The sequence below is a fragment of the Hyperolius riggenbachi genome, chromosome 2 (genome assembly GCF_040937935.1).
Source record: "Hyperolius riggenbachi isolate aHypRig1 chromosome 2, aHypRig1.pri, whole genome shotgun sequence".
NCBI classification, from domain to species: domain Eukaryota; kingdom Metazoa; phylum Chordata; class Amphibia; order Anura; family Hyperoliidae; genus Hyperolius; species Hyperolius riggenbachi.
Genome location: NC_090647.1, coordinates 483,178,559 through 483,195,191, shown reverse-complemented (window position 1 = coordinate 483,195,191; position 16,633 = coordinate 483,178,559). Strand labels below are relative to the sequence as shown.

General features: G+C 41.2%; 1 protein-coding gene across 4 annotated transcripts in view; it reads left to right on the top strand.

Moving 5' to 3' along the window:
- The window catches only part of ABR (ABR activator of RhoGEF and GTPase), a 669,248-nt gene that overhangs the window by 115,330 nt on the left and 537,285 nt on the right, over positions 1-16,633 (top strand). The window lies entirely within an intron of this gene.

The following is a 16,633-nucleotide window of genomic DNA, read 5'->3' as shown; positions in this document are numbered from 1 at the left end:
AATTACTCCGACTCCAACTCCGACTCCACAGCCCTGGGGGGATGCGAGGCGATGCAGAGATCACCTCTCATTCTAAACGCCAGTGGAAACTGGCCCTTACTGCTTATTACTTGCATTGTGTTGTCTGTCACCCCTATTATTATGGTCTGTAACCTTATTTATTGTCCAGTGCTGCACAATATGTTTACACTATATAAATTAAAGCAAATGATAATAAGAATACAATGACGAGACTATGTTAAACACTATAAAGATTACAGCTTCTGTAAAACGTTCCAGTGTTTACTCTAGTGAAATGTGGACGCTTAGATGTGTAGTTTATATAAATGCATTGTGGCACTTGTAATTTCTCACCTGCCAACTCATAATTGGTGTACATTGTTGGTTTCTATAGATTGAAACCTATAATAATATTGTGTATTGGTAAGCTGTTACAAAGATCTATTTTTCCTGACAGTGGGCAGATCTATGGTGTGTTGGTTGCCTGGGGCAGCAGCAATGTAGACCTGTCAGATTACTGTTTTGGGACTTCCAGTAAATGGTGGGGCTTGCTGGACATCATGCATTGGATAGTGTGTCTTGCTAGTAGCTGTGCATAAGTTAGTAACATTACTCACACCTCTTGTGATCATAACACTAGATGTAAAGCCCTTACATTGTATACATTGTGCAATTTAAAGTAGATTAGGTAAACAATCGATACCTACCATATTTACTACTACTTCGCAGTTGTATATACACTGAGTGGCAAAAAAATTAGAGACATCCCTTATTTGAAAGTAAACCAATCAAACAGTGATGTAACAACGCAGTGTTGCTTATATAAGGAATGTTCCGTTTGGACTACATGGTTATGAGGAAAGTTCATGTAAAGATGGGTAAGACGAAAGATTTAAGTGACTTTGAACAAGAGATGATAGTCGGTACAAGAAGAGCTGGGGCTCGCATCTGTGATTCGACTCTCTTAGGTGTTTCTCTCCCAACAGTATCTCTGGTATCTTCTTTGCTCTAAAAGATTTACAGCATAAAATCTACTACCACAAAAAAAAAAACAAATTGTAGCAGAACCGCATTCAAACAATTAAACACAGCACTGTTCTTCAGTGGAAAGCTTTTTTTTTGTTTACATTGCTTTGTTAACTGAGCCCTCTCTGCTGTAGAAGCAGAGAGCTGAGATGTGATCACTAGATAGATGTTAATATGTAAATACAGCAGCTATGCAAGAAAATGCAATGGCAGCTTTCAGAGCAGATAAACTGTACTTTAGGAACTTTTAATTTTTAAACAGACAAATAATAAAAAGTAGGAAAACACATTTTTGTTGACTGTTATGTCAGAGTTTTTTTTATCCTACTTTGTGGCTTTCTTTTCACCTCACAGGAACCTGTTTAAGAAGTAAAAATATTTTATTGGCTACTCTACAGAAGGCTTGATGCCAACGATCCTATTTAACAGCAGAAAGAAGTGCTGCCACTTGACTTCTGGGAGTTATTTTAGTTCAAGTCAATGAATGCATATCAACCTTGCCCCTTTTATGATTTCTATATTTCACCACCTATTTATGGCCGTACATTTTATTATGTGCACACAAACCTTAGATGATTGTGCACACAAACCTTAGATGATTGTGCACACAAACCTTAGATGATTGTGCACACAAACCTTAGATGATTGTGCACACAAACCTTAGATGATTGTGCACACAAACCTTAGATGATTGTGCACACAAACCTTAGATAATTGTGCACACAAACCTTAGATGATTGTGCACACAAACCTTAAAGGGGTTCTTTCGCGAAAAAAGTAGGCAGTTAAAAAATGTGACAGATGACAGGTTTCGGGCCAGTCCATCTTTTTAAGGGTACAACAAAATCCACGGGGGAACTGCACACCTACCCTGGAGGTGCAGGATAAGTAATATCAATATGAAAATCCAGAAAATCCGCACACTCTTGTATGAACCAAGTTCAAAAATGTAATCCAAAAATCGTGACATTAGCCATTCCATAGACCAACGAGTCGTTTCGGGGCCACACAGGGTCCCCTTTGTCAAGGCAATAAAAAACACCATTCTGTGTTTTATTGCCTTGACAAAGGGGACCCTGTGTGGCCCCGAAACGACTCGTTGGTCTATGGAATGGCTAATGTCACGATTTTTGGATTACATGTTTGAACTTGGTTCATACAAGAGTGTGCGGATTTTCTGGATTTTCATCTTTTTAAGGGGGATTCTCAGGGCTTTCTTTGTTTTCAACAGCATTTCCTGAACAGCAGTTTAACTGCCAAAATAGCAGGATACCAGCCGGCCTCCCTAATCACTTGCACACTATTATGTCAGTTAGATTTTGCAACTGTTGTTCAGGAAATGCTGTTGAAAACAAAGAAAGCCCTGAGAATCCCCCTTAAAAAGATGGACTGGCCCAAAACCTGTCATCTGTCACATTTTTTAACTTCTACTTTTTTCGCGAAAGAACCCCTTTAGGCCCAATCTACACGATACGATTCTTTGTACGATTTGATTACGATTCTATTTTCGATCCGATTAAATCCGACATGTCCGATCAGGATTCGATTCAATTCGATTCGCCGTTTTTCTTTGCTCCCCGTTGATCTCGCTGCTGAATCCCGACATCTCTCGCCGCAGCTCACTTGCTCTGCCTGTCTATGACGGAAGAGCCATGTGAGCAGGTCAGGAGCCGATTTCATTGGCTCCTGGCCGTGTCTATCAATGTAAGCCGCTTACATTGATACACAGTCAGGAGCCAAGGAAAGCGGCTCCTTAGGATCCCGGCGTGCGTCGGTGACGGCGGTTGTGGCGGGTATATGTGGCGATTCATCAAGATTCCATCGTTATTGTACCAGTGGTCTCTGGTCCTTAGGATCCGAGATAAAAAACTAACTATAACAAGTAACTTGTCTATATATCTTATCTAAAGTTTAGATAGTTGACACAGCATATCTAGCTGCAAACAGCTTCAAAAGTTTATGATTATTTATTCTTGTGATATGAGGGCAGCCATGTTCTGTTTGTCACATTGTCACAGGCTGAGGGCTGGAGATGCTATGAGCTTGCCTGTGTGTAAATTCAGTCCCCTCTCCTCCTCCCTCCTCCCCTCTGCCTTTCAAATCAATGTCTAGTAACCTCCTCCTGCCCAGACTGAGCTCCCATAAGCCCTTGCTACAGTGCCAACTCTGCTACTAGTGTGGGTCAATGTCTGTCTACTCGCAGACCTCTCTTACAAGAAGAATCCTCTCCGTAACCTTACAATTTTATTTTTATTAGATGCCTTAATTTAATTACCACATTGAATTAAAAATAAAACTGTTTAAAACGGAGTTCCACAGTTGATTGATTTCAACTGAATTATTAATGAAATGCTGATCAGGGAAGGCACTACATTTTATTGGAGTGGTGTGGGATAAAGGGGCACCTAGCTTTGTACGGCCTTTAGGAGTACAAAGCTAGCGGGTGCAAACATTTGTTTGATACTCGGTCAGCAGAACTCGATTGAGATGGAGTAGTGCAAGGTAGTAAAATGATTTACAATCAGGTGGTGATAGTTTCTCGAATCTGGACATAACTACATGTTGATGACCGCTGTTAGTTGCTCACATGTGCCACTTGCCCTGAATGGTCATGTTGTGCAGCAAACTGGGAATGGTGTAAAAAGAAAACATTATTATGGATGTAGTACAAACTTGATAAACTCCATGTAAACTTTCTAGTGTGAATTTATTTCTTTATAATTCATGAGTTCGCTTTTAGCTTTGCAGCTCCCTGCCAGACATGGAACAGAAATTCTTAAGTGTAATCTGCTGGCCGTCCTCCAGGAGCATCTTTAGCCAGTTATTGTCAGATTTGAATTGGGCTTACTTCCCACTATTTGTTATGGACATTCTATGAAAGCATTGCCTCAAGTAGCCAGAAGTGGCACAAAATGTTTGCATAGGAAGCTCTGCTCTGTCCCATCTGGCTACCTTGGCTGGGAACACTCTACCATCGAGACAGGCAAAAACAGCGCAGGAAATTTGGGTGAACCATTCACCACCATGGGCCGTAATGTGAATTACGGCTATTGTAGCGTTCAGACAATAATTTGGTTGCTATTACTATAAAAACACATAGCTCGGCCGGCAGCAGTAGTTCTAAGCTGAGGTACGTCTTACCCCTTAGTCCATGGCGGCCTGAAGGGGAAATAGTAATTAACCCAGTCTGGACTTTTGAAGGAGCAGGGTGAGACATTTTTCGGGTTTGCCCTAAACCCTTATTTCCTGGTGCCTTTATTACATGCATGCCTCTACCATGTGTATTGCCTTTACAGTCTGTAGGAACTTTATTTAAAGGAAATCTGAAGGGATAAAAAGCTGTAGATAATTGCCATAGTAGAGGGTAGCCGTTGGTTAATCCAGAGGCTGCCCCTTCCTACTCCCCTCCACCAATCCAGTGCTGGCACCCACCACACCTTTTCAACAAGGGCCGTGATCACGTCCATGATTGACTGTGGCCGCACTGCACAGGTACAGGACACCTTGCGCCTGCGCAATAGCAAGGAGCTGCTCGGCCTCCGAAGATGCTCTGTCTACTGCACAGGTGCGAGGCGTCCTGCGCAGTGCAGCCATTCTCATTCACGGACAGGATCATGGCCATGAACTTCCAGGAGGTCCTGGCATCCAGCAGTGGTCTGTAGTAGGACTTGGGAGGCCTCTGGAAGATATAGAGGCTTTCCTCTATCTAGATACGTGTCTGATTTTTTTTTTTCTCCTTTAAAATGTACAGGTTTGCTTTTAAAGCTCATTTGCATGCTTGCTTGTGTAAACTCAAGGAATAAAGTGTAATTAGTTTGCTGAGGTAACTGTTTTTAAGGCAGGGTCCACACCTAAAATTGCATACCTTTTCCTGCATGTGAATTCACGTTTGTACTAAAACCAATGTAAGTCCATGGGATCATTAACACTTTTGCATGTGGGTTAAAACTAACAGCATGGCAGCATAATGTGCTTGTTGTAATGCACACGAACGCGCATAGCATCTGCAAAGTCGCATGCGAAAAAAGTTTGCGTTTTCCATCCAAAACAAGTGTGAAACCTCCCTTAGGTTTGGAATTGTGGTGATCACTGCCTGCTTTATAGCACATGATCGTGTTAAGCCAGTCAGAACCTTACAAATCTGTCATATGATCAGACTGATCACCTGCTTCCTCTTCAGTTCTGCTGGACAAGAGCATCACTTCTTCTTTCCACCAGATGTGGAAAGCAGCATTGCTGCTCAGACAAACCTGCCTTTTACAAGCATTTAATTTGCATAATAAAAAAAAATCCCATTTATTGGAGTTGAATGGAACTTGGCATACACTCACTGGTAAACACTATGAAATGTGTAGTGTAGGATTTTCCCCAACCCTCTATTTGTCTTCTGTGTTGTCCACTTGAATAATTAATTTCGCTTTGCCCACAGATTTGTTGAAGATGGCATAAAAATGCCTGACCCCTCAATAATTACATGTAATTGGTAGTCTTATTTTATCTTTGCCACACTGAAGGCTGGGTCCTTTTTTAATAAGTGTAGATAAAAGGTGGTCAGTACAGTGCTAATAATTTTTAAGTAAATTTTATGCAAGCATATGCATCTTGAAACTGATCCAATCAAAATCCTCAGCTACTGGATTTGATTGGTCAAATTCCAAGCTGTCTAAATTTGCTTAAAATGAACATAAAATTAGCATCAACTCATGTCTGCTGGAGAGGCACATGAAAGTGTTAAGGACTATTGGACTTCAAAGCTCCACAGAAAGCTCTGAAGGAATCCCCTGATTAATAATGCATTGCTCATTTTACTACTCCAGGATGAGAGTATGATAAAGCATTATTCCTGAGCACAAAAACGTGTGTTCAAACCCAGTCCTGTCCAGTGCTTTACATTCAGTACACTAAAGCTGACCGCACACTGTACAGGCTTTGTCCAGTCTTACCACATCACTGTGGCATAGGGGCCTTCTCAAACAACTGAAGAAACTTTGCGTGAACTTGAAAACATTTAATCACTATTTTAGGCCTTTTTCACAAGGGAGGCCAAAGGCAGTGAATTCAACACCTGTCAGTTGTTCCAGTTCACCGGATGGGTACTTGCTAGCTCTCACGGTTGATGACGTCATTAACCAATATGGTTATTAAGTCACATTCATGCTCAGCTGCAACATACCGGGTGGTTTTTGCCAGGTAACCTCATGACTAGAAAATGGGAACCTGAACCGCCCAACAAGTTCAGCCACCCCTAATACCAGAGGTCTTACTGAGCAACTTCTTCAGTAAAAATAAGGTTAAAGTGATACTCAAAACACAGGCTTGTGATTGCGGCCTGGCGTGAGGTGCGGAGGCCAGACAGTGATGTCACCAGGGGGTCAGGAGGGCTGTGGCCAGGGTTAGGAAGGCAGGCAGGAACAGGGCGGGGGAGAGGTTGCTGGACTTCCACTCACTTGGGTTCAAGAATCTTGTTAATGCAAACAGTCAAAGCAAGCTAAGGCAGTAAGGTTGTATCCTATTCTCACACATTGCCACCATGTTGAATCTACTGTGATCAATCCTTAAAGTGGACCTGAACTCCAGAACTCCTCTCTGTTCTAAGGGCTCGTTTCCACTGTTGCAGTGCAGAATCGCCTGGATTCCACCGCGGACGAAATCGCATGCGGATGCGTTTCCGCATGCGGGTTTCCCCGCGATTTCGCATGGCTAAGAAGCAGGCGAATTTAACCATGTCAATGCCTGTGTAAATTTCCATAACATTACATGCGAAATCGCGGGGAAAACCGCATGACAAAGCCGCATGCGATTTCCCTATTAAAGCATTGCGGGCGATTCGCCCGCATTCCAGCCGCACGCGAAATCTGACGGCTCTGCCGTGCAGATTTCTCCCGCACGATGCACAAGTGGAAACAATCCCATCCACTTGTATTACCTATGCGAATCCGCATGCAGTGCCCTCATGCGGATTCGCTATAGAGGAAACGAGCCCTAAAATAAACACAACGGCATAATAACCTTTAAACAAAAAACATTTCTTTATTACAGCCGATACAAATCCTACAATAAATCTGCCCTGTTTCTACTTCCTGATTCATGGAAGCAGACATATTGTTTACAGCCTGTGCTTTCAAATGAGCTTATCTACTTATCTGCCATATGCAGTCATGTGACACAGTGGAGAAATCAAATTACAACTAGTGATTAGACACAAATGAGGGGGAATTACAGGCTAAACTCTCTAAATACATACAGGGTGCATTTCTGTTATGTTTTCCTTGTGTTCTGTGCAAGAGTTCAGGTCCACTTTAAGGACAACTGTAATGAGAGTGATATGGAGGCTGCCATATTTATTTCCTTTTCAGCAATACCAGTTACCTGGCTATTCTGCTGATTCTCTGCCTCTAATACTTACAGCCATAGCCCCTGAACAAGCATGCGGCAGATCAGGTGTTTCTGACATTATTGTCAGATCTGACAAGATTAGCTTCATGCTTGTTTCTGGTGTGATTCATACACTACTGCAGTCAAATAGATCAGCAGGACTGCCAGGCAACTAGTATTGTTTAAAAGGAAATAAATGTGGCAGCCTCCATATTCTTCCCACGACAGTTGTCTTGTAGGGCCTCTTTTCCATGGGTGGCAGAACTGTTTGTTTGTAGAACAGTTCAACCTCCCGGCTACCGGCCACAAGCACCATTTGGCTGCAACCGAGTGGCAACACGGTGACATTACCCTGCGGCCAAAAACAGTCTCATATCGCGTCTGAGGTCATGCAACCGCCAACCACCATGCTCAGATGCAGCTCCATGGGGGAGGCGCTCGCCCACCGCCCTTGCCAAGCACTAGCAAGCTAGCAGGGATATAGACAACAGGCCTATATGATTTTATTATAAAATTCACACACACTCACTTTCTATGTATTTTTGCTGTTTCTATGTAGTTTTGTGTCTGTTTGGTATGTCGCAGGGATAATAAATTGAGTATGGCAGTGAGATATTACAAGGGGCAGAAGCATGGAATATGTTGGCGCTTTATAAATCAATAATAATAAAATGTATGGATCAGCCGCATTCCTGTCACTGCTGCATCAGTCAGTAGAGGCAGGCAGAGGAAACGCGTGGTGTATTGAGAGGCAGGCGGAGCAGCTGACAGTATGGAAAATCCAGGCCCTGTATTGGAATGATTGGATTATAGACTCTGTGTGTTTTCACACCTCTCTCAGCTCAGCACCTGATAATCATGATAAGCACTGCAGGAGACTGAATGTATGATCAATACAGGATATGGACTCAGTGTCGCAGCACATCTTACCAGTGTAAAGCTGCTGTAATCAATTTTATTAACACGCCGCCATCTTAATAAAAATGCTTATGCACTTAACAGGTCTCTCTTCCTGTGCCGTGGGGTATTAGCGGCTCACAGAGCTGTCCATATGTCGTGCATCAATCTAATAAGAGTTCCCAGGGTAACACTAATCATCACGCCTAAGGAACGTCACCCCCCCCCCCCCCCCCCATCCTCTTCATGTTTTTTAAATACCTGCTCTTCATAATGTAGGGATTTGTAACACTGATGGGTAGTAAGTTGTATGTGGCTTTCCAGCCTGCTGCTAGTGTTAAAGTGGACCGGTCACATTATAGCATGAATTGTGAGCAAGTAATTTCCTATGTGTGTGAATGTATAAGGCATTTTAGATCTGCACTATCTAAAGGCCATCTATTAGATATGGTAGAGCAGTGTTTCTCAGCATTATGACAGCATGTATTCCTTTTTCAATGACTGTTGGCAAGATAGCCCCCTTTCATCATCTTAAAATGGACCCGAATTAAAAATACAAGATTTCAGAAATCATTTTCTAAATTATAATAATAAATAGCAGCCTTTTTTGAGCTGCATGATGACAAATATAAAATATTTTACAATTATTGGATGAACCCCTCCCTTCCTTTCATATTTTAAGAAAGCATAGAGCCAAATTAATCCATGCCATGCACTGATGAGGATCAAACAATCCGAAACAGTCTGTATGCATGTTGGATTATTATGGCTCTGTACAAATTAACAAGCTAACACATCATTGCATTCCAGCGGTTCTGGAGGTGTGTTTAGCTTCTAAGGGTACAATGGTTAATTTGCATATATTCAGCAGTGATGTCCTGGGAGACATCTCAGGCTCACTCCAACCTGAATTATCGCAAATTCTTTCTGTTTTAAGAAAGCAAACTTTTGTTTTCCTTTCATATTGCCAGACAGAATCCGGCAGACTGGTGCAGCAGGTGGTGTCCGGCAAAGGAGGAATTGCTAATGGCTGCCACCTGTATAACCCTAGCTATGAAAAGAGAAGGGTGAAAAGTATGCACTGAAATGCTCATAGGCTTGAAGGAGTGTTTATTTATCTTTGTATGTGTCAGAGTGGTGCAACTTAATATTTTGAATTAATTTTTTGGTTTGGGTCCGCTTTAAGGACCCTTATTCTGCAAATGAGGCACTTAAAGATCCTATTACCTGAGGCAGGTAAGCTAAAGGAGTTCACAGCAGGCTGTATGGCTCAGTCTTCTGTTGTTAAAGCCGACCTGAACTTATAACTTCCTCTGCTCTAAAAAGATAAGCAAAAGCATAATAACCTTTAAAGGAAAACCTTTCTTTGTTACAGCTTACAGAACTCCTGCAATAAATCTGCAGTGTGTCTTGGAAGCAGACAAAGGGTTAACATCTTGTGTTTACATATTAACTTTGCAGAGGACTGCCGAATTTCTGTGCTGACACAGCTGAGAGATCAAATTACACTTGTTATTACCTGAGGATGAGGGGGAATTAGACAGGCTTGTCTCTCTAAAAAACCCACAGGGTTCATTTCTCTCTAATTTCCTTGAGTCCTGTGAAAAAGTTCAGGTCCACTTTAAAGAGAACCCAAGGCTTTTACAAAGTTAAAGTAAATGCCTAAGGAGAAAGAAGCCTCTCAAAGGCTTCCTACGCTGTCCTCCGGTCCCCCGCCGCTCGCTGGGGCTCTTTTATATCAGGGCCACCCTCCACTTCTGGCACGAGTGAGGACGTGCTACACCTACGCGACCATGGCAACATCTACGCAGCAGCACAGAGCCACTCCTGCATGAGCATCCCTGGCTTACTTTGCAGGTGCAGCTGTACTTGTGCAGGGGCAGTACTCCTGTATTCATGTCTGAAGGGCGGCACCAATGTTCCTACCAATAAGCCCTTATCTGTAATTGTGGGGGTCTGCGCTTGGCGACGGGGATCATAGGACGACGTGGGAAGCCTCATTAGGATCCAGTGACTTACCTATTCTTAGGTAAGTATTTACTACTTTAAATTTGTGATGCCTCGGACACACTTTAAGACAGCAGGAGGGCTGTGCTAGAAGATCAAAAGCCTGAAGCACTGAGGGTCAGTGATGTAGGGGACTGTCTGCGAAGGCTGTCCTAATAACAAGATCATTCAAATCAACTTGAGGAGCAAAAGGGTCCTCTGAGTCGAAATAGTCTATCTTTGTTAGCATGACAGGGCTAGTTCACACTGGACGCACAAATCGCAATTTTGCAGTACAACCTTATATTTTCACCGCAATTTGCGATTCCCATTCAAGAGACGAGAATCACAACGCAATTGCCCCCAGAATGCTGCATTCGGCGAGTTTGTGATTTATGCAAATCGTAAGCACTGCAGTGAGAACGATACCTTTGGGATACATTGGTCACAGCGCTTTGCTGATCACGGGCAATCAGCAAAGTGCTGAAAAACACCTGAGTGTGAACTAGACCTAAAGATCCCTTCTGGTAATGCACTGTTCAGGGTCAGACATTATTGTTTAGATTGTGTTATGTGCATACTATATGTACTATAACAGTGCAACTACCCAGTGTGAACCGAGCCTAAGGGCCCATTTCCACTAGCCGCTGCGCATGCTGGGAAACGCGCGGCGGCACTTCCTGTTGGGCAAGGACGCAGCCGAATCCAGAAAAGCTGTCCTATGCATGGCCATGGGATTTGCTGCCACTCGCGCGGAGCTGCAATGTTGTCCGAATCGCTATAGCAATAGTTTAGGATGGCTGCTGCATTATCCCCTATGGCAGAGTTCCCCGCGCAATTTGCCTGCCGGGAAACTCTGCGTATTCGGCCCAATTTCCGCACTAGTGGAAACGGGCCCTTTACCATTTCCACCAGCCTTTATTATGTACAGTATGTGGGGAAACAGCCAGGTGTTTTTAATACTTTTCTGTACTTCCTACTTTATTTTTAGCTCGGTGTGGAGTGCAGGATCCATCTGCTCCAGCCTTCAAGCCATTAGTTCTGTGTAGTGAATTGTTGTGGTCACATTAATTGCTAATGCACAAGCAAGGCCCCTCCTAATTGGCCAGACCCATTAACTAGCTGTCTTCTGAGATTTGTCCTCTCCTGCTCATTATTTAACTGTTTACAAGAGGTTATTTAATTTTGGGTGCTATATCCTGCTCCAGCTTGTGGTCTGGTTCAGGCTTGAGAGGTGAAAAGGGGGCTTCTGGTGTACATAAAATATATGTATAGCATTCTGAGCACTCTCGGGGAACACCCTGCCTCTCCTTGTTTCTGATGCTGTGCCAGAATGGATGAATCCTGACAGTACAGCAGGGAGACCAGAACTGGCTGCCAAGGTTTTCTTACCCATAATCCCTCAATCAGCAGAGGTTAGCGCCATCATACAGCTAATAGCAGATAATCTGCTCAGCGTGGCTGGGATTCCCCCTCAGAGGAAAGGTCTCGCATGCAGGATTAGAAGCGGTGCGTTCCAGCAACCTTCATAGCTACACGGTAAATTACTAAACAAGACATTAACTCCCAAGGTCAGGCACAGTTATTTTATGGCCATTTAATAGACCATTGTCTTAAATTAATTACGCAAAAAAGTTTTGTAGCGTTTTCAAAATAAAATATAATACCTGCAGTCCCTGTTGGTGACTTAAAGAGACTCTGTAGCAAAATTTTCAGCTGTATTTCTTCTATCCTATACGTTTCTATACCCGTCTAATGTGGTCTGGATTACTGCAGCCTTTTCTAGTTTTACTGTCTCTGTTAATATATCTAATATTCTTTTTTGTCAAGCTTTGTCGACCCAGGGAGGAATGGGCTGCCTCTGCTGTAATGAATACAAGTTATGCACGCCCTCTCCAGGCTCACTCCTGTGTGCTTTGTTTATTCCTGTGATGCAGTTTGTGAGGCTGAGGGGGGAGGGAGCTGCCTGTCACATGCTTAGAAACTGTGTGAATGCCAGACCGGAGTGTAGATAATTCGCTATGTAATAAAAACTTGTAGTATACACATATTAGTGCGTGTGTGTATGTATGTATGTATATATGTGTATATATATATATATATATATATATATATATATATATATATATATATATATATATATATGTATAGTGGGTTGCAAAAGTATTCGGCCCCCTTGAAGTTTTCCACATTTTGTCATATTACTGCCACAAACATGAATCAATTTTATTGGAATTCGACATGAAGGACCAACACAAAGTGGTGTACACATAAGAAGTGGAATGAAAATTAAACATGATTCCTAATTTTTTTTTTTTACAAATAAATAACTGCAAAGTGGTGTGTGCATAATTATTCAGACATTGCCTGATGAGTGCTAATGACTAGTGCACCTGTGTGTAATCTAATGTCAGTACAAATACAGCTGCTCCGTGAGGGCCTCAGAGGTTGTCTAAGAGAATATTGGGAGCAACAACAACGTGAAGTCCAAAGAACACACAAGACAGGTCAGGGATCAAGTTGAGAAATTTAAAGCAGGCTTAGGCTACAAAAAGATTTCCAAAGCCTTGAACATCCCACAGAGCACTGTTCAAGCGATCATTCAGAAATGGAAGGAGTATGGCACAACTGTAAACCTACCAAGACAAGGCCATCCACCTAAACTCACAGGCCGAACAAGGAGAGCGCTGATCAGAAATGCAGTCAAGAGGACCATGGTGATTCTGGACGAGCTGCAGAGATCTACAGCTCAGGTGGGAGACTCCGTCCATAGGACAACTATTAATCATGCACTGTACAAAGTTGGCCTTTATGGAAGAGTGGCAAGAAGATAGGCATTGTTAACAGAAAGCGTAAGAAGCCCCGTTTGCAGTTTGCCACAAGCCATGTAGGGGACACAGCAACCATGTGGAAGAAGGTGCTCTGGTCAGATGAGACCAAAATGGAACTATTTGGCCAAAATGCAAAACGCTATGTGTGGCGTAAAACTAACACTGCACATCACTCTGAACACACCATCCCCACTGTCAAATATGGTGGTGGCAGCATCATGCTTGGGGGGTGCATCTCTTCAGCAGGGACAGGGAAGCTGGTCAGAGTTGATGGGAAGATGGATGGAGCCAAATACAGGGCAAACTTAAAAGAAAACCTCTTGGAGACTGCAAAAGACTTGAGACTGGGGTGGAGGTTCACCTTCCAGCAGGACAATGACGCTAAACATAAAGCCAGGGCAACAATAGAATGGTTTAAAACAAAACATATCTATGTGTTAGAATGTCGCAGTCAAAGTCCAGATCTAAATCCAATCGAGAATCTGTGTCAAGATCGGAAAACTGCTTTTCACAAGCGCTGTCCATCTAATCTGACTGAGCTGGAGCTGTTTTGCAAAGAAGAATGGGCAAGGATTTCAGTCTCTAGATGTGCAAAGCTGGTAGAGACATACCCTAAAAGACTGGCAGCTGTAATTGCAGCAAAAGGTGGTTCTACAAAGTATTGACACAAGGGGCCGAATAATTACGCACACCCCACTTTGCAGTTATTTATTTGTAAAAAATGTTTGGAATGATGTATGATTTTCGATCCACTTCTCACATGTACACCACTTTGTATCGGTCTTTCACGCGGAATTCCAATAAAATTGATGCATGTTTGTGGCAGTAATGTGACAAAATGTGGAAAACTTCAAGGGGGCCGAATACTTTTGCAACCCACTGTGTGGGTGTATCTATCTATCTATCTATCTATCTATCTATCTATCTATCTATCTATCTATCTATCTATATATATATATATATATATATATATATATATATATATATATAAAACACACACACACACACACACACACACACACACACACACACACACACACACACATATATATACACACACACACACACACACACACACACACACACACACACACACACACACACACACACACACACACACACACACACACACACACACACACACATATATATACATATATACACACACACATATATACATATATACACACACACACATATATACATATATACACACACACATATATACATATATATACACACACATATATACATATATGCACACACACACACATATATATATATATACATATATACACACACACATATATACATATATACACACACACATATATACATATATACACACACACATATATACATATATATACACACACACATATATACATATATATACACACACATATATACATATATGCACACACACACACATATATACATATATGCACACACACACACACATATATACATATATGCACACACACACACATATATACATATATACACACACACACACATATATACATATATACACACACACACACACATATATACATATATATACACACACACACATATATACATATATATACACACACACACATATATACATATATATACACACACACACATATATACATATATATACATATATATACACACACACACATATATACATATATATACACACACACACACACATATATACATATATATATACACACACACACACACACACATATATACATATATATATACACACACACACACATATATACATATATATATACACACACACACATATATACATATATATACACACACACACACACATATATACATATATATATACACACACACACACATATATACATATATATACACACACACACATATATACATATATATACACACACACACACATATATACATATATATATACACACACACACATATATACATATATATACACACACACACACACATATATACATATATATATACACACACACACACATATATACATATATATACACACACACACATATATACATATATATATACACACACACACACATATATACATATATATACACACACACACATATATATACATACATACACATAATACACAAACCACACTTCCTGGTTAGCGGCCATGTTTTTTGTTTGTAAACACTGCCTAAAACTGGTGATTAAAAGCCAGGATTGCTGCAGAATTCTTTACATTCTCAAAATATCACACTACTGCTGGTAGGTGTATAACTGCAGAATGTTTGTTTACTGCATGTTCTGAAGTCAGTAGAAATAACACCTGGGCCCATTTGCAATTTACCGTACTTTTTCTCCTGAATTTTCTCCTGGGTGATATTTTTAAACTTGTCAATAAAATACATTTTAAGCCACCACAAAGCAAGATAATGCTCAAAATACATTTGATAGATCTTTTCCAACTACTTTTTGGTACTTTTTTAGTTGAAAAGTACCGGGAAATTATTTTAATCTGAAGATGAAAAATTATCTCCTAGGAGAAAACTCAGGTGAGAAAGTGAATTGCATATGGACCTTGCGTCCCAGAATGCTCTGAGGTAGAATTCTGCATAGCTAAACAATCCTACATAAATAGAGTTACATACCAATATACAGCTGTAGATCTCCTAACCAATCTGATCAGATTAATGAAATTGATCAGATTTTCAGATCAATCACATCAATCTGATTGTATTAGTAAAGAGATTTTTGTCCATTAGTCCATTAGTGGTCCCAAATGTTTTTCTGATCATTCATACGAATAATCGTTCGTAAACGATCGTTTGGTAAATTGTATCATTAGTGGCCACCTTTACACAATCAATTTCTAAGCAATTACATTGGCTGATATTTCTGCTTTGTCCTGTTTGATAATTTTAGCACGTTCGATTGGAAAAATAATCTCAGTTAATCTTGTGTTATCATTATTATGTAATTTATTAATTAATGCTATAGTTTGATTCTACATAAATGTAACTGTTTTTCCTATGTGATCCATTGTACAATGCGTGGGGCCAGACGTCATTGCATCATTCAATGATGGCTCTGACAGTATTTTGGTTTCTATGGGGGAATAGCTTGTCATAGCATATGAATGTGTTTGTTGAAGGACAATGAGCTGCCATCTAGGCTCATCCCATGGCTGATTTCTGTAGCTCAGCCTATATGAGGTAGCATTCCCTGGGGGGTAACAGAGCAGACAGTCACTGTCTGGCCATCGTCTGCTCTGATGGTCTTTTAATGCCTACATGAAATGACTGCTTGTCTTTTGATAGAATCCTGGTCTTCTCAGGGGACCTCAGCATGTTGGAAGTAGGCTCATGAATTTCTCAATTTCTACCAACAATGATGTGAGGAAAATCCACTGCTAGATTTGTTTTTGTTACTTCAAGTCACTCACTGAACAACTGAAGTTGCGTGAAAGGCTGCATCATTCTAGAGCATTCATTGTTAATTGTACCTGGTTTCACAGTCTAAATTGGGGTGAA